Source organism: Cupressus sempervirens, chromosome 10 (genome assembly GCF_028749045.1).
Source record: "Cupressus sempervirens isolate cs-2001-9-10 chromosome 10, ASM2874904v1, whole genome shotgun sequence".
Lineage (NCBI taxonomy): Eukaryota > Viridiplantae > Streptophyta > Pinopsida > Cupressales > Cupressaceae > Cupressus > Cupressus sempervirens.
The window spans coordinates 121,582,977-121,603,603 of NC_143127.1; the positions used below are offsets into that span (position 1 = coordinate 121,582,977).

Consider the following 20,627-nt stretch of genomic DNA (forward strand, 5'->3'; position numbering starts at 1 on the left):
CAATTCTTAAGAACAACATGTGCAGACTCTTTCTCTTTGAGAGATGTCTCAACTCAGTTCTTAAGAACAACATGTGCAGGCCCTTCTCTCTTCAATTTTGAAGACAATTATCATACTGTCACATCCAAAAGATGAATCCATGCCAAAAACTAGGAAATGCAACACTTCAACCTCATCACAGATTGGGCTGCCAATTTGGAATTTAGAGTATCTATAGAGAGGGAGAACCCCTACTGGTTCTAGGTTTGTTTTCACGATAGCATTAGGTCCATTCCAACATCATGCTCATGTTACCCACCATACGCCTTCAGAATATGCACATGTTACAACAAACTATATATGCACTGTATATACACAACTAACTTATATGAACGACTTCAGTTATATTTGTCGCCACAAATGTTCAGACATATATTCCATCTTTGTGCAACCACTTAATAAAGAACACCGCAGATATTTCAAGGGCTGCACAACCAATCATACGCACAGCATCAACTAAGTACCCTAGTTGGTACACAGGGATATCCTTCTGTATAAACTGTTAAAACCAGCTTAACAATGCCATCAAAAATGCACTTTTCAGAATCGATATAGGGAAAACAGTCGCTAAGAACAAATATACAATTTCCCCTTTTACACAGAAGTCAAGTTCTTTTGGCGTGTACTGCAAATCAGTGATGTGCATCTATTCTACCCTGTGTCTTCATTGTGATGTGTATATAGTGGCCCAAGTCACTCTCATCACAATCACTTAGACTACCTCCATGGCCCAGCAAGGTATTAGCTTTCAAACCAATGTCATATCTATATTTCAAATGTACAAATTATCTCCCCTCTCCAAGTAACTCAAGCAAGGACAGTTCGATACTAGTATAATTGATAATCACTGCCAATTACTAATAGAAGTTACATAACTTGGAAATAATAAATTGTAGTGCTTCAGCTGCGAATAGCTTATCAATAATCTCCACCAAGTATATGTGTCAATGACCGACATGCAGTCATAACTCTTCTAGAGTAGTTGCCAGGTGTTCACTGAAATGTCTTTTGGAAATGGAGCAACGGCAAGCCTGCGCACAATAATCCCACTGTTAACACTGCCCAGCAAGAAAGGCAGAACCTGTGCCATTTCTGGAAAACACGGATGACCTTTAATAGTGGAAAATATTTCCATTCAAAAATTTATGCATATTATTGGCTGCAGTAATATTAAGAGTCCACACATATCTCTCATAGAGGCCACAAAGAACTTTGATCGGTTCCAAGATTTATTTTCCAGCAGTCACATTCTGATGCTTGAATTGTTTTCCGTGAATAATCAAAGTATTTAGTATACTATTTTGGCTACAATTCAATTCTCATATATGTAACCTTTAACATAGAGCCTCTACATTCTTTATAGACTTCTCTATATTTCATTGAATGACAAAGCAGTTGACAACTGTAAGGAGATGGCGTGCAGTTACAACTGCTCACCAACTTCTTATGACACCTTGCTGGTTACAACTGAAACTGGGAAACGTATATATTTCTCCAATGCCTTTTCTGTTAAATCCATTTCGTGTGCAGATACTTAGAACTTGTAGTCAATAATAAAAATACCTGTATAATGTCCATTCTATCTGCATAGATGTCTCCTTTATAGCCACGGTGTTCAGTAGAAATATTAAGCCATAGGAGCAAATATATATGGCTATGGATATATTTGTAAGTTATTTTTTCTCATCACAAAACAAAGATACCAAGCTTGCAAAGATTACAACAATGTATGGGCTTACAAAGTTCTCCTTCTATTTACTATTGTTGCTTTTGATCAGCTTGAATGCGAATATCTTCAATCCTAGTTTGCAGATCTTCCATTATAATGAATTCCGTCTTAGAGTCGTGTCACTACTTCATTTGTGGTCAATGATATGGCCCTATAGCCATTCCCTAACTCATGGTTCTAAACTGCTAGAATGCAAATTACTATGAATGGTAACTCAATATTATCCAATTTCTTAATCCTTCCATAGATAGTCTCACGTCAACCATGTGTTTTGCATCCCACTAGTCAGCATGTACAGACGTGATATCCTCCAATTGAGCAAGCAAATGAGAGGTTAAAATTCCTCAAATTATCTGGCTCCTTGTTCCTGCAAAAGATGGACATCTCTATTCTCTTTTAGAGATAAGTCTCTCAATATGCACCTGTAGTATTCACTGCCCCTCACTATCATCATCGTTGATTAGAGATATCTTCAAGGCATTGACCTTGCATAAAAATCATTGAGTGCATTAGACTAACCATGATATTCAGATCTCTCATATACCAGTGAGATATACATATGGAAACAGGATTCTGGAATACATCAGTCATATATTGTGGCTTCATTTCTCAGAGACTGTGGGCATATATTAGGCTCATTCATTGCTGATCATGGCATACCTCATTGGTAGTCTTAAGCCTTGCTGGTGTCTGTGAACAGGCCTGGCTTAATAATTTATTTATTGGACTTATAGCCTTAAGCGCTGCTAGTGTCCATGTACAGGTCTACAAAGTAATATTCTCACCATGGGAAATCGATAGCTCGAATAGATTAATGAGTCACCAGTTGTGAATCACAACATCTTTGATGCCGTTAAATGCATGGACATAATCTTGAATCACCAACATCAATATTGAAAAATACTAAATACAAATTCACAAGTCTGAAACTGATCTGGTAGTATTCGATCTCCAAGAGGCATAGCATTTATTGATTTTTATGTCTTCCTTTTGGGGATCAGATCTGCATTACATTCTCATGGAAGAGGCATGTTCCATGAGTGGACATGTCTCCACAAAGTGGAAGGATGCATGTACATGGAATGCCTATTGAATGTGCCTTTTAATTTCATTTAGATACCCGATCACTAATCGGGATTTATAACTTAACAAATACAATTGTTTATAAAGTACGATCCGAGATAATCTTGCACAAACAAATAAATGCCCGATCTGAATATAATCACTGATAATAATGCTCGATCAGGATTGAATATGGAACATGAAATAACAATAATCTGCAAGTAATAATCTCTAAATGCAGATTGATAATATACATGGAACATATGGAGTTTCAATCAGTTATAAGAATGACAATTGATTTCCAAAATACATATCAAATAATGATGTGACTAAATACAATTACATATGTATGTGTATATATATATCAATATAAACAGTGTATACTGACATATATATACACATACATATATACATCATCGAATCAATCATCATTCCTATACCTGACCGAACCTACCATTTGTTCAACAATATCTATGAAAACATATTATATTATTAGCACTCAATATGGTATACTTACACATATAGCGTGTTTAAAGTGTCATAGCTATTATTGATTCATCAAGTATGTGTCATCAAATTAAACATGTATGTTCATTCACCTAATCACAGACCTAGTGGTATATGGATACCATGTGCTTGCAAATGAATGTACTGAAACCAACTATTTCCATGAAAACCGTATTTAGGAAAATAATTCCTTAATAAGATTGTGAGTATTATTATGTATGAGATCAAATTAAGGTATATTACAAGTTGAAATACAATCAATCATCTAAGATTTTGGGGAAATTATCATTTTAGCTAGAAGTCTTAAATTTGAAGTCATACATTCAATTATTTGTGCAATCCAATGTACATGTTATCTACCATTCTGAAATCAAGTGTACTACGTGCAAATGAATGTTTGGCAAAAAAAATTCAGAGAAAAATAAGATAAGTGATAAAAGGAAGATGAAGTCTTCATAGATAACTAAGGACTACACGGCAGTTTGTAACCATTGCTCAGAAAGCAATAGAAGTTAGTAAGAGCCATCAGTGCTACTGCTAACTCAATGATCCCAACATGGGCATATACCACACTATTCTATCAAAAATAAAGACCATCACAGATGAGCAGCCAAGCGGAGAAGTTGTAAGGATTCTTAAACAATATTCATTCAATTGGTATAAATGAAAGAATAATTTATGACACTAAGGTGTTCACTGAATTCAAATAGGAGTGCCCATAATTCATACTCATAATGCCTCAAGCTTTTGCCAAAGACACTAAGGATAAACAGATACACAATTTGTTTGGCGATCCAATTGTGAAATAAAAGGCCAGTCCACATCTGCGCAAAAGAAATGCCACAAAACAATGCATCAACACTTATCAAGAACAACGTGCAAAAAGCATGACTACACAAGCAATTAGGTTGCCTCTAACACATGACCATACAAGAGGATTTAATTTGTCTCTAACAGCAATGACTGGGTATTAGACAAAAATCTCACTGTTTCTCTACATCAGTATATGTATGATCTTTGCATCCTTATTGTATTAGGGCCAAAAATTTGTTATTTGACGAAGACAATTTCAATACTGCACTCCTACAATTATAAATTGCTGTGGTGAGATTTTTAAGTTGCCAAAAAAAATCTCTTATAATTATTCTTTAAGTCAGCTTTGTATGTATGCTCTTAACACATTCCTTATAGTTCCTCACTTTCCCAGTTTCAACACTCTACAAGATTGCTGAATTTGAAATTCTGACCAGTGCTAATGTTGGTTACAAAATCCTGTTGCAGTGTGTTGTCACAATGGATATGATTGTATAAGAAATCGATGAGTTGATGAAAATGGAGGTATTGCATCTATTCGATATCCTTGATGTCAACCTATGACATGAATGTTGTTTGTATGGAGCCGACTGTTGAAAACAAAAAAGTAGAGACTTGTTGCAATTATGGAGCAGTATGTACTATGTATGTTGTCATTGATGATAACCACTGATGATCTTGTTGAGAGGAAAAGTGTTGCAAATGACATTGACCTATGTCCAGATGATTAATGTTCATGGTTGGATGTCAAAATACGTGCTGATCAGATTGTCATGGTTAGAGGTCAAACAAAATATTTTATGTTTGGATGTTCATGGTTGGATGTCAAAATGTGCCAACATAATAATCTTGGTGTGCTGTGATCTGAAACTCATGATTGGATCTAAAATATGTGATACTAAAAAGCTCATGGTTTGACATAAGAATAATAGATTGTTGCAATGAAACAGCTGAAGTGTTTTGTGCTTGTGTTGATGTCTCCAACTCAAGGAATTCTACCACATTTCTCTATTTTTAAACATATGCTTATATGGTTTGCAAGTTAAATTCACAATGTTGTAAAGATGACATAGCCATAATTTCATGTTACAATTCATTTTTCAATAAAAGTTAGAGATGACCATGCAAGACTATTTCCTAACTGTTGGAGATTGTGTTTGGTTGTCTGTTATCATTGATGTCAAACATTGTGTTCTGGAGGTGTTTGTGGTTGCTCAAACACTGTGGTTTGAAATTTAGTTTTTTTGGTAGAGTAAGTTTATGATCTAAACCTTTAGAACAGTGGAAGACATTAATCCTATGATCATATGACGAGGATTATTAAAAATTCTTCACTGTTATACTGTATCCCAAAGTCTATGTGGGCCAGATGTATGTGGCTCAGTGGGCTTAAAAATACAGTTTTACACAATTAATTGTGCATCATTTGTGCTTTCTGAAAGGTTTCTAATCTAGAAATCATGGTTGAAGGTGTTCCGATACTCATGTTGATGGAATCGGGTTTTGGTCTTGGTTGTGGCATCGTCTGTTGTTCTGAAAATAATTCCTAGTGTTCCCAAAACTGTGTCATCCCTGTTGTCTCTGTTGTTCTGAAAATCATTCCTAGTGTTCCCAAGACTGTGTCATCCCTGTTGCAGTTCTGTTCACTTGTTGTCTTGGCCCAAAAATGTATTTTGGTGGCTTCTGACATGGACTGTTGGCATATGGCACGACTTCTGAAAGTGTGTGTGGATCTCTCCATAGCATGTGTGGTTCTTTGAGAAATATGTCTGCATGTTTGAGAAGATGGTCTGATAATTGTGAATCTGGCATCAAGCTATGTGTAGTGTGTTCATGATCCCACTCTCCTGCAGTGCATCATGCTTCTTGGTTTAGGTCCAGGTTATGCATTTAATGATTATCTCTTTGTGTAGTGTGTTCATGATCCCACTCTCCTGCAGTGCATTATGCTTCTTGGTTTAGGTCCAGGTTATGCATTTAGTGATTATCTCTGTAACATATGAATTTTTGTATCAAATTTTAATCTCCTATTAATCTAATTTTATAACTGATTCCATTTCACATGACAATGATTTCTACCAACTGATTATAACTGAAAGAAACTCTTTTTCCAATCTAACTGACTTTCATGTTCAGCTGATTTCATTAGAAACAAAAGAATATTTATGTATTGCTAACAATTTAACTATTTCTAACTGATATCATATTCAACTGAAAGTAAAGTAATGATTAATTATATCAGCTGAAATGCTTATTCAATCATAAAAGTAAATGTTTTCTCCATCTTGAAATTATATATCTATCTATTCTTCTAAGGGTTAAAAGTAAAAGAAACATGCAGTAATAATGTAAGAATCCATTTATCTCGTTGTCCAAGCCTTGGCATTGGTGAGAGGACAAGCATTGACATAGGCTTAACCTCCCAACTACGGACCATTACTTATCCCCACTCATCCTAAATTAATAGAACGGCCCTCCCTACCTCAGGATCGGGCTTGGGATGTTCATAAGCCCAGCCATCTGAGTAATCAGGTGGGTTAAGTGTCCCAACAGTTATTCTCCAAAATAACTGAAGCATCTGGACAAACAACAAAGATCACATGTTCGACACATCTGCCTAATTTCTACCCTGGCCAAGGATTTCAAGTTGGGTCTACAAGCCTGATCTCCACCACTCGACTTGACAACATATTTCATAACTAAAACATGCATGAGCTATTATAGTTTTTTATTATTATTAATTTATTCTGATTCCATTCTTGTTTGTGCAGACTCTCTACACCTCCTCACCTTCTCAGGCTGCCATGCCGGTGATTCCTAGGTGCTCATTGTTAAATATAGTGGATCTCTGATAGATAAACAATTACAAAATAATGCTTGTAGATAAGTTCTGAATTAAATTATGCAAAATATAAGTACTTATCTCTAACTGTGACTTGCAGCAAAATCTTTGACAGTCTTCCTCCTTCAGCAATGGTTAATGTACTGGATCGTTGTATAACAATAGAGGTGAAGGTGATAACAATTATATTAAATAATACTGATATTCCTTTGTAGGTACTCAAATGCCTTGGATTGATGCTTTTCCCTGCGGCAGTGAGCAAGTATATATATAGGCAGTGAAGGACATGACTCCGAAGAGTCATGTCCCTGCGTGGCCCAAGAGCCACGTAGGGACATGCCTCTTCGGAGGCATGTTAGTTACTAATAACTACCCAAAACAAGTTTATAATCCACCGCCCGATAATACATCAAGGGCTCGATAGTAATCATCACATGATAAAGGCAAAGCACAAGGTATGAAACCCGATACAAGCAAGACATTAAAGTCGTTGATAACATGAAGCTCGACCAATATAAGTTGGTTGACAATATGCTTTCTTTACTGTCAATAATCCTGATGCATGACAGAGGTGTAAGCAAACGTATATGTATGCATACATTAATATGGATATATGTACGTATACTTATATCTCTGTGGTGCATAGCAGAAAATGGTAGCATACTTCTGATGCTTATAACTCTGTGATGCATAGCAAATAACAGTAACATAATTCAAATGGTTGTATCTCTGTGATGCATAGCAAACAATGGTAACATAAAAGATTCATGTTTTGCTTCTTCTGACGCTAAACATTAACATAGGCTTAACCTCCCAACTGCAGACCATTACTTATCCCCACTCATCCTAAATTAATAGAACGGCCCTCGCTACCTCGAGATCGGGTTTGGGATGTTCATAAGCCCAGTCATCTGAGTAATTAGGTGGGTTGAGTGTCCCAACAGTTATTCTCCAAAATAACTGAAGCATCTGGACAAACAACAAAGATCACATGCTCGGCACATCTGCCTAATTTCTACTCTGGCCAAGGATTTCAAGTTGGGTCTACAAGCCTAATATCCACCACTCGACTTGACAACATATTTCATAACTGGAACATGCATGAGCTATTATAGTTTTTTATTATTATTAATTTATTCTGATTCCATTCTTGTTTGTGCAAACTCTCTACACCTCCTCACCTTCTTAGGCTGCCATGCCGGTGATTCCTAGGTGCTCACGAGTCATATTCATTATATTTGCTTTACACCTCTTCACCTATAATGGCATTATCGCCGGTGAATTCCTCAGTGTTGGATATAATTTCCAACTCAGTATGGTATAAATGAATGTAGTAAATTCTGATCAGAATTAGTTATTCATGGTTATCATTGCATATCCATCCCTTATGCACATGGTTGATACTCTATAATGAATAAATAACATCAGTGAAATAATAGACAGATTAAATGGACTAGAAATCTATTCATATCCATCTCGATTTCAGTCTATAAATAAGTGGCATCAATATTTTGAATAATATACAAAACTAGATACACGACTGGTATGGAAATATGAAAGAAATACAATCATGGTTCGATGGTTTCTGCCCTTGATTCTTATGATAAACAAGACTCACAGTAAGCATAGCAATGAGAAAGGAATTAAAAGATGGTTCGATGGTTTCAATACTCAGTTCTTATGGTAATCAAGACTCACACAAGCATAGTAATGCGGAAGGAATTAAAACAAAGTTCAGTAGTATCTTATGTGACACTCTATCTGCTCTTGAATCCTTGCAGCAGGAAGAATGACTCTGCTCCTTTCTTAGAGCCCGCGGATATGGAGACGTGGAGGCAGTATGGAATAGCGGAAGAGTAGAGAATGAAGTCAAAAATTATACTCAATTTCTCCTAAAACGTAGAGGACCGAGAGCCACTGATACCAGAGAAGGAAAAAAGATAGATGTCCGATATGATCATGAGACTCTAATATAAAAAGGATAACTTGGCTCTTCGGCTACCAACAGTTACAAAAAGGCTTTTCGAATGCAAAACAAATCGAATTTTTAAAAGAAGGAAAAATAGAGGGAAAGAATAAGAAGTTGAAAAGTTTGATTTTATTATTTTATTATTATTGTTCATTCATATATACGTTCATGTGTATGTATTGATAAAGTGGCATCATTAGATTATAGCTTATAATTTATTGGTGTCACCTTATTTTTATATACATATATTCATATTTGAGCGTGAATAATAATGATTAAATAATGAATTCATTAATAATTCTTCAAAGGTATGAATTATAATTATAATTTATATTATTTATTATATTGTTCCTTTAATAGCTCATGCGGTTCTATAATGCAACATGTCAAATCCTAGTATCCTTGCCAGGGTAGTCTTAGGTCAAACCTGTCAATTCAAATGACTGGACTATTCGACCATCCCCTTCTGATGATCCCATTTAGCAATGCTTCTCCTCTCTTCAGTCTTCTTCCTACAATCATTCAAACAAACATTCTCGCCAAGACATTACTTCAAGATATATTAATTGTTAATTCAAAACCATTGTCGATCATCTAGTGACCGTTAGAGATTTCATCAATGTCTAAATAACTAACTCATTTCCCATGATCATGAAAATATCTCATTATCAATTGATACAACATATATAATTCAACTAACTCATTTCACATGATTAGGAAGAAATAAATTGATACGACGGCTATAATTAACTAACTCACTTCACATGATCAAGAAGAAATAAATTGATGCAACATCTATAATTAACCAACTCACTTCACATGATCATAATTCGTTAAACCAACGACAATGATCAATTTAAAATTTAGGGCAAAAATTTGGGATGTAACGATCTCTTATCTGGATGGGTTTGTGTTATATGTGACCTATGCATTTAAAGGTTATCTATTATTCAATTATGTCCATTCTATGTTTAAGTCCAAATGCTTTTCGCATTGGAGCTTATTGTATTTTTCTATTGTCTTGTCTGACTTGTAACCTAAATTGTATATCCCTTTTGTAATCTCCAATGATCTATCTTATACAAAAGTACAGTTTATGCATTGCCAAAATGTAAGGTGTGAAGCAAGTAGGAAATGCATGAACCAGTGTTAATCTACAATAAGCAAAGAAGAGTTCAGTGACAATGGCAGAGAAGAAAAGCCAGTAACAACGTGTTGCTGAGGTTAACAATGTTGTGCCAATCTGTTGCATTATCAGGAGAATCTCTCTTTATCCCTATATCTCACTACTGTTGGAGTGAGCCTCTGTATTGAAAGTCAAAAGTAATGAGCTCCTATTTGTATTCATTTTTGTATTAGTAGTGAGCCTCTGGTTGCAGTTTCGGAGGAATGAGCTCTTGTCATCTTTTGTAATCAGATTATATACATCAGTGAATTATTCTGATGGGCAAATGCTCATCCTGGTTTTTCCCAGTTTGGATTTTCCACATATAAATACATTGTTCATGTGCTGCTAGTTTTGTTCATTGCTAGTTCAATGTTTCATGTGGTCACAATATAGGTTTATTAGTGTTGTTTTTGGATTATGTTCATTCACCCCCCTCTCAGCATCTGGAGTGTGTTCAACAATTGGTATCAAAGAAGGTTCCTCTTGAAGAAGCTTATCCACTTGAGGCAGATCTGAGATGGCACAGAACTTACACATTCAAGTTTCAATATTCGATGGAATTAATTTTTTCCATTAAAAGGACAAGATTGAAGCACAATAGGAAACATTCAGGTGGTTCAAACTCATTTCTATCCTCTTTTTGGAAGATCTTTGACTACTGAAGAAGAAAGACAAAAGGAAGCTAATGTTAAAGCAAGAACAATTCCTTTTAATAGTCTATGAGACACAATGTTTGGAAAGACGAAAGATTTGAAGGATGCTAAACAAATTTGGAATAAATTAAAGTTGGTATATGAAGAAGATTTACAAGCAAAACGAGTAAGACTGATGAATCTCAAACTAAAGTATAAGGTCCTTAGAAAGGCAGAAGAAGAAAGTGTTGAAAGCTACATTTACGGAGTTACTGATATTGCTGATGGAATTAAAGCTCCCGATGCACATGTGAAAGATAGAAATGTCATTGCTGATGGAATTAAAGATTCCGATGGACATGCGAAAGATAGAGATGTCATACTCCAGATCTTATTAATCCTAATGAAGGAGTTCATACCAATGACATGTTCAATAAGGGAGAGCAACGATCTGAGTCCGTGTTTAATTGATCGACTCATCGGTTCACTTTTTGCTCTAAGATTGCAGAAGTTGAAAGAGAAAAGAGGGAGACTGCATTTAGAGTTGTGGAAGATGTTGAATCTGAATCATGTAAGATGTCAAAGAATGTTGAAGCATATATTTCAAGAAGATCCAGATCTTATTAACCCTACCAAAGGAGTTCATACCAATGGCATGCTAAATAAGGGAGAGCAACGATCTCAGTCGGTATTCAATTGATCGAATAATTGGTTCACTTTTTGCATCTAAGATTGCAGAAGTTGAAAGAGAAACGAGGGAAACTGCATTTAGGGTTGTAGAAGATGTTGAATTTGTATAAAGAGATATGTCGGAGGATGCTGAAGCACATTTCACTAATGATTTCAAGTATAAGGAATATCTTAGTGATTTAGAAGGTGACGATAGAGAAGGCAATCAAAAGAAAGATGATTTCAGAAAGAAATTTAATTTCAAAGGCAGGGGTGAAAAGAAATTATTTTCCATGAATGAATACATTTTCGAAGTTGAAAGTACTGAACTAATATAACAATTAAAGAATCTCTTCTGTTAGCTATGTTTCAAAAGAAATAGGAGATTGCATTGCATGCTAAAGTTGTTATAGGAGCATGGATCATAGATTTTGGATGTTCAAATCATATATTAAGAGATGAGAATATTTATCAATTACGAAAAATGTGATGGTGGAGCAATCAGATTTACAGAAGTCAGGGGACAAATCAAAGGCATCGAAATCATTGCAGTTGATGGTAAGCATAGAACTGTTGATGTTTATTGTGTTGAAGGCTTGAAACATATTTTGTTTTGTGTTAGTCAAATGTGTAAGAAAGGTTATAAGTTATGTTCAAAAGTGAAGGTTGTGTTACCAAAAAGAAATAAACTGGTAAAAGGGTTGTTAAAGGTTGTAGGATTGTCGAGAATATTTATTACATTGAAGACAAATGTGAGGAACTTGTATTTCTGACTCCATGTGATGGATGATGGGGAGATGAAGTTGAAATGGAACTTAATGAAGATGTGGATTCCGCTTTGCTAAAAAATGATGACGAAAGAAAGGTTAAATCCATAGTTTGCAAACTCTCCGAGTACTCTCACAATTGCTGAGTACTCTCAAGTTTTTTCGCTGGGCGAGTACTCTCAAGTTTAACTCTCGCGTATTTATAGATGTTTAAAAACATAGGTAAACATGTTGATGCAGGGAAAACATTGGATTAGATGCACTTTTCACATAATTTTAGTGTTATAAAACTATACATTTTCTCTATTGAAATGTCAATTACTAATTTAATACATTTTAGAATTGTATTCTACAAAAAAATATATGTTTCTTTAAGAGATTTTAAATTTTAGTACTTTCTGAGTTGCCGAGTTTTGCCGAGTTTTTGCTAAGAATATGTCGATTTCTTTCCGAGTTGAAAATTTTGGGTTTGCCGAGTACTCTCCAAGTCTGAGTCTGCAAACTATGGTTAAATCAGATGATTAGGTGGAAGCTGAATGGATCAGGGTAGACCAAAGCAAGAAGAGGAAAAAAAGGCTGTGACTGACCAGAAGCAAATGAAATAGTAGATCAGAAGCAGATGTATATGGAAGACCAGAAGCAGGTAGAAGGCAAATAGAATATGCAAGAACAAAAGCAATTCCAGGATAAGAAGAAAACAGTAAACTAAAAGAAGTGAAGAACAAAAAAAAATTGGTACAAGCAAAGAACAAAAAGAAGATGATGAATCAGAAACCTTCACCTATTCATTCCAAGTACTCACCTTTTGTGAGTATCTGTTTATTTTTGCAAGAAAACAGGACACAAAGTTAATAAGTGTCGAAGTTTGAAAAGAAGTTATATTTTTCATGGAAGATGCTATCATTGCAATATGTTGGCACATATCGTTGTTCAGTGCAAAAGTAGAGTCAATTTTAGTAAGTCATGTTGGTTCCCAAAACCACAGATTGAAAATCCAAGAGCTTTGCCAATTCTCCAATAGGATTCCTCAATCAGTTCAAGCCAGCGAACAATAATAATCCAAATTCCCCTGCACTTCAGGCTTCACTACACCCAGGCCGGTAGACCTTCACTGCAGACTTTATCACCTTGTTTGGTTGAATGAATGACTAAATGTTTTATATAGAATTTAACAATTTGGTTGATGCTTGCAAAAAGGAAATATATAGATTTATGACTTCAACTATAAATCCAATAACTGTACTAAAAGACCAGTGCCTCTACTTATCCGGGCAACAAAGTCAACTATAATGAAGATTATTATGTACAACTTCATGAGACAATATTTCATAAAAAATATCATCAATTACTCCTGAGCTCTATAACAAATACATTTTATATGCAATTCTATGCTAGCCAAAAGGAATTTAACTTCTTAGGTAGGAAGTCCGATTAGCTAGAGATGCAAAAAACTTTATATGTTTCGCACTATTCCCTGTTTGTTGAACACAAAATGCGGAAAATATCGAATGCAAAAATAAAGCCTCATCGAGACAATTCAATAATCTATTTATTGATCATAAAGGATGAATCCACATTTAAATTGCAATCTATTTGCCTCCAAAAAAGTAAACATAATAGGGCCTTTTATTTTATTATTAAAATAAAATATTTGAATTCATATTACAAAGCCATGCTTTACAACCCTTATTCCTCCTCACAAAATCTGTATTTCTTTTTATAATTGCTTATCGAATATGTCATGTCTCTTCTTTGACAAATGAAAACATCTCTTATTTATATCCTATACAATGAGAGGTGTTACTTTTCAAATTACATTTTAAATAAGTCACTTATTGTATTATTTTGGTGATTCAAAGTTTTCTTAAAATATATTTGAAGCTTGTCATAACTTTTTATTCAAACTGAAAGCCACAATAGCATCATTCGAACACAAACTTCAATTTGTTCGAACTCCATTTTAACCCGTGTTTTACTATCATCACATCTAATATACTTGCAACTTTATATACAATACTAGAGTCATGTTTGGACTATATGACACAATACCATTACATATCACTGTTGGCACATAATATTGACCTCTTTTATTTGATCAAACTCTTCCATAAAATTTCTTTGCATATAATCGTCACATGATCACAAATCATATCCTTTGAAATTTCCTCATAGAACTGACTTGAATCACTTGCATCCATAGTTTGCAAACTCTGCGAGTACTCTCAGAGTTGCCAAGTAACCTCAAATTTTTTTGTTGGGCGAGTACTCTCAAGTTTAACTCTTGCATATTTATAGATGTAAAAAAATGTAGGTAAAAATGTCAATGCAAGGAAAACACTAAATCAAATGAATTTTTCACGTGATGTTAGTGCTATAAAACTACGCATTTTCTCTGTTGAGATGTCAATTTCTAATTTAATACATTTTGTAATTGAATTCTTCAAAAAAATATGTTTCTTTAAGAGATTTTAAATTTTAGTACTTTCTGAGTTGTCAAGTCTTTCCCGAGTTTTTGTCAAATATATGTTGAGTTTTTCCCGAGTTGAAAATTTTCGGCTTGCTGAGTACTCTCCAAGTCTGAGTCGGCAAACTATGCTTGCATCTTCGTGAGCCTATAAAATCAATCTTTCTTGATTCTCCTTGAATATGTCCTCATGTAGCTGGATCCTCCATGCTTTCCTAAATTTCCTCTTGATTTTTATCTGAATTTTGCAAGTTGATAGCTTGTACATGAATCTTATCTTCTCACTTGAGTACTCATGCTTAAAGTCATCTCCTTGCAATACTTGCTTCAAGTTTTGAGGCCTCGATCATCACCTCGCCCTCTAGCCCCAATTTTTGTTGGCATGACGATGGAGGGTATGTGCACCAACAACACTATGATTCTCCAAGTTGTTCCAAAAATGAATTTTAATTCAGCCTTCCTTGAATTCACTTTGCAAAAACAAAGGAGAAAAGCATTAAGTTTGTAGAAGAAACCTGAAAATAAAATTATATCAATAATGAAAATAAATCATCTTGCTTAGCGTTAAAATTTATTTCTCACAACTCTCCAATCTGCTCATTTCATTTGTCCTGAAGTAATTCAGATTTCCTTTTTAAATCATCAAAAGCTAGGCATTTCAATGGTGATAACGCCTAGATTTTTAATTGCAAAATTAAAAGCACTAACACCAACAAAAAAAAAAAGAAAACCCATCCATGCGCTTTGCGAATAATTCATGGTGGACAGTTCTAGTGATTATAGAGCACAAGAGTTGGCTAGTGGAAAATACTTAGCTTTAGGAATTTCCACTAGAGAAAATCCTAAGCGTAAGGAATTTCCACCAAACATGGTGTCGTCTATCTTTGTCTTAAAACCTTCCAAACTTCATCATTGTCGCCCAATTTTATCCTAACTCCACCTCCTCTGCCTCTAAGACTTGCTTGATATGCATTTTGGCAAAGAAAATGAAAGGGGGAAAAGTGGTGGAAATTCCATTAGGAATTTCCACTAGGGAAAATCCTTAGCGTCAAGAATTTCCACCGAATAGGAGTTTCTCAAATTTTACCTTATTTCAACATTCCTTGGTAATTACTTGTTTTATTCTTGCTCATCATGTTGCCCGCATGACATAAATCAATCTTTAAATGCCTTGTGGATGGTGGAATTTGGGAGAATCAATGTGGTGGAAATTCTTAAGCATCAAGAATTTTTACCAATGGAAAATCCTTAGCATCAAGAATTTCCACCAGATCCACTTTTGCCACTTAGACTCCCAAAATTTGCCATTGCGCCTCTTTATGCCCATTCTTTCACAAGTTTTTTTGATTTGTTATGCCTTAACATGATCTTGCATCTCTTTTCGTGATGAGGAGGGGAAAATCCTTAGCGTTAGAAATTCCCCCGAGTGGAAAATCCTTAGCGTTAAGAATTCCAACATATGTGGTTTTCACATTCCTTCTATTTCTCATACAAGTAAACCTTTCTCACTCGTACTAAAATTCTGCCCTCCCACTTGGACTTAAGACTAAGAAAACATCTTAGAAGGAAGCCAAAACTCCCAAACAAACCCTGGACAAAATTGCTTCCTAGCGAGCCAAAATTGCTCAAACCCATCCTTAGACTTGAAAATGTTGCCAACTATAACCATCTAAGACAATGACTCCTACTTGCTAAAGCAAAAAGAGGGGGTCCCCATTTGCAATAGGGCGATGGTGTCAAAACCTCACAACACAAGCTTAGAAAAAGTTATGCTCATGAGGGATAAAAATATGACAAAGGAAAACCACAAGGAATCTGATTTTTATGACAGCAGTTATATGCCTTCACAATATCACATGGTAACAATGTTTCCATATGAGGATGAGGACAAACTAACTTAAATCAGTTCTGAAATTTCATGTGATGGTACTCATTTCCTTGACAAAGAGATTGATTTGATTGATGACTCTTGTAGTGAATCAGCAAGTCTAGAGTTGTCTTTCATACATAATTAAGGCAACTACTGCCCAACTTCAGATTTGCATTGAGATACTCTCTTCATCAGATTTCTCTCCCTTTCTAACAGACTCCGGGCACTTAGAGCAAAGAGAAAATTGTTCTCTCTTCCCTCTAAAATTTATCATGATGAAGATCTCACTAAGGCATAGGTTAAAGAGTTGAAACATGCACATGGAATTGTGGCAGAGGCTAGGCAGGCGGGAAAGTGAGTTGTCATTAGGAATCTTAGAGCTGTGGTTCGTGATTCTCCTCCTGCTAGGTGGGTTGAGAGGGCGACATCCAAGACAATATGACGGTTTCAGCAACAGTCTGACCAGAGGAAATTCCCTTCTCTTCTTGTCAACTGCTGGAATGGTAACGGATCTTTATGGTCATTACCTGGTCTCTTTCAAGATGCAGTGGAATCCACTAATATTTTGGCCATTACTGAGACCCACGAGAGTCTCATGCCCCCTCTTCCTAGGTATCCAAGTTACCAGTGGCTATCAGTTTGCAGAGAAGAGGTTCATACTTCTGGTGGGGTCCGTGGGTCAGGTAGAGTTGCTTGTTTGATTAGAGATGACATTTTCAGGTTGACTTCAATGGTTCACTCTGATGCCTTTGCTAGATTCATGTGGGTCTGTATTGGGTGTCGTAATCACCATCAGAGGGACATCTTTCTCGCGGTTTGCTATTTTCCACCGACCTCTTTTCCTTATGCTATTAATGATTTGGAGAATGGTGATCCTTTTGGTGACCTTCAGGAGAGTATCACAATTTACAGCCATGGGTGATATCATTATTCTCGAAGACTTCAATGCACACACTAGGGACCTTCAGCCTCATATATATGACCGTGGCTTGGATTCGATCTACACTTTTGAGTTAGATCCAATCAGTATGGGACTCCAACGTACTTCAGATGATGCTTCTGGTCCTCTTTCTTGCTATGGTCATCACCTCCTTCAGCTATGTGAGTCTTTTGGTTTATTGCTTCTGAATGGGTTATCCTTTTACCAGAGCTCCCATCTCTTTACCTGTTGGCCTCACTGTGGTGGTGCGAGTGTAGTGGACTATGTCATCACCTCTTCTTCCTTCATTCCCTCCATTTACCATTTCACCATTTCTCGCCTCCCTTTTGTTGACCATGCTCTCCTTAGCATTGCTACCCGCTATTCTTCACGTTTAGCGCCTTCTCTGCAGCTCTCCCCCATCCGATCGAACAATGTCTGCACTCCTAGATTTTGTTTTTCCGAGGGTTATGGTGAGCTTTTTTCCTATCTTAGGAGACTCCTAACACCTGCTAGTTTTACTAACTCACAGGCGGTCTCGGTCATATTTGACTTACTTGCTTCTACCATACAGGAGTCCGCTCTCCTATCCATTCCTCACCGCCCCCTCCTCTTAGATCTAAGCGCCAGAATACTTGTCCTATGAATAAATGGTTTGATGATTATTGTAAATCTTTTCATCGATATATTCGTTTTACCTTTGAGACTCACTCCCCTGACTTCGCCCACCTGCATGTTTCTTATCTTCGTTTCCTTCACCATAAGAAGCATTCTTTTGCTTCTTCTCAGTGCAGATCCCTTTGCTCCATGCTCATCTAGAATCCCCAAAGTTTTTGTCGCACCCTTTTCCCTCGGTGTTCCCCCCCATCCGCCATCCTTGACTTCCCATACCATTTCGTTGTATGATATTCTGGGTCAGCCTTCCCTTCTTTCCATTCCGCCTCCTTACTATCATCTGTTCACTTGCTCTTGTATCTTTGAGGCTATTAGATCCATGAGATGTAGTAGAGCTGTGGATGAGGATGGTTTCTAGGCAAAACTCTTCAAACTTGGTGCTTCAATTCTTCGTTCTTATCTTCCTACACTCTTTAATAGAGTTGTTTGCATTGGATTTCTTGAGACATGGTCGAGGCATGTGATTTATCCTATCCATAAATCTGGATCTGCTTCGGACCCAGGTAACTATAGGACTATCATGATCAGACATACCTTTGCCAAACTTTACACTACTGCTCTTAACACCATGTTATATGGAGAGTTGGACAAGAGAGGCTGCAGAGCTAAAGGGCTGGCTAGTTTCCATACTGACTATCAGACTATGGATCATATCTTCACTCTGCAGGCTATTTGAGGAGGCTAAGCATCGCTTTGAGAAAGTCTACTGTTGTTTTGTTGATTTCCTTAAGGCTTTTGATTTTTTTCCTAGAATGGCCTTATTTTAGAGACTTCGTAAGATTGGGATCTCAGATATGCTTTTGAATGCGATTATGAGACTGTACAAGAAGGTGACTGGTGGGCTCAGAACTTTGGAGGGTTTCTCTGATCCGATTCAGAGCACAATTGGTGTGAAGCAGGGTTGCCCTCTTTCTCCTACTCTCTTTGGATTGTATATTGTTGAGCTAGAGGATTTTATTGTGAGCTCTTTGAAACCCAGTGACGGCTGTTATTTGCATCATGTGTTGATAGCCATTCTCCTTTTTGTAGATGATGTTGTTCTCCTAGCCTTTTCTCCAGACAGTTTACAAAGACTCCTTGATGGTTTGGCCTCTTTCTGTGACCAGCGTCAGCTTGTAGTTAATCTGGCTAAGACTCAGGTGATCATCTTTAACTGTTTGAAGACCTCTCATCTTCATTTCTTTTTCCAGGGACAGGAGGTTGAGATGACTTCTTCATACATATATCTTGGTGTTAAGTTTTTGGGACCTCGCTTCAGTTTGAGACCAGCTATTCAATCCAAGATTAGTAAGGGTATGGGATCTCTGGCCATCATTGAGAGGCAGTGTTTCAGGCATTATTTTCAAGATATTTCGTCCAAGTTGTCCCTCTTGGACTCCTTGGTCAGATCGACTGTTCTTTATGGCTCAGTGCTTTGGGGCCCTTCTCTTCTTGCTTTTGATTGGGCTTCTATTGAGTGTGTTCAAACATTATTTTTACAGCGCATCACCAGATGTCACAAACTCACCCCCCACAGTATTGGTTTAGCAGAGTTTGGAGCCCATCCTTTTAGGCTTTCGACCATTTTTTACTTGATCTGGTTTCTCCATCGGCTTCGAGGTTTCATGAACTCTGATGTTGACCATCATCGATACTCTCATCTTGCATACTGCTCTTCTGTTCAGATTAGGAGATCCGATACTACCACTAGATCTTGTTGTTGGTATGCCCTTGCCACCTCTGTGTTGGATTCGATCAGGATTGACACTGATCATCTCCCTCCTTACAAGTTCTCGCTAGATGCTCCTACTCATCTCCTCCCATCTCGTCAGGAGTTGAACAACTGTGTTAGACAAGATATGTACAGATAGTACATTATCACTACTTGGAGTAATCCTCCTGGGGGATTACGTCCTAAGATGGCATTTTATGCAGAGCATTTTCTTGAGATTCAAGATGGTATTATTGTGCGGCCTACTTATCTCTATCGATGTTGGTGTCATTCCCTTAGATTCTCTTTAGGCTCCTTCAGAGTTGGCTCTCATTGTCTTCATATTCGAACTAGTCACCATATGGATAGAGAGGATCGGGTTTGCAGATTGTGTTCTTTAGCAGAGATTGAGTCTGAGACCCATTTCTTATTTCGTTGCCCTATCTACTATGAGATCCGAGGGAGATTTTATTGTCTTTTCAGGGATTGTTTCTCTCTCTCAGAGTTCTTCAGCTATGTTGATCAGCAGTGTCTTGCACTTTATCTTTGTGAGGCTACCCAACTTCGTGAGCATACTCTTCAGTTAGCTACGTCTCAAATCCACACCTCTGACCAGCTCATTACCGCCTTTTACTCCCCATTGTCTCCATCACAGCGTGTTAAAAGGCGTTCCAGCATTACTCCTTCTAGATCAGTCAAGCACTGTATCAGTCATTTCAGGTAGCAACAATCCTCCAATGGATCTCAGCGAAGATCAAAGACTTTGAATCGTCCACAGTTATATCCTTTTGTCTCAGATTACTTTGTACAAA

The 20,627-nt window shown here is 36.6% G+C and overlaps 1 protein-coding gene across 1 annotated transcript in view; it reads right to left on the minus strand.

Annotated features, from left to right (window-relative positions):
- The window catches only part of LOC149532900 (alpha/beta-Hydrolases superfamily protein), a 278,963-nt gene that overhangs the window by 152,114 nt on the left and 106,222 nt on the right, over positions 1–20,627 (minus strand). The gene's annotated exons all lie outside the window — the stretch shown is intronic.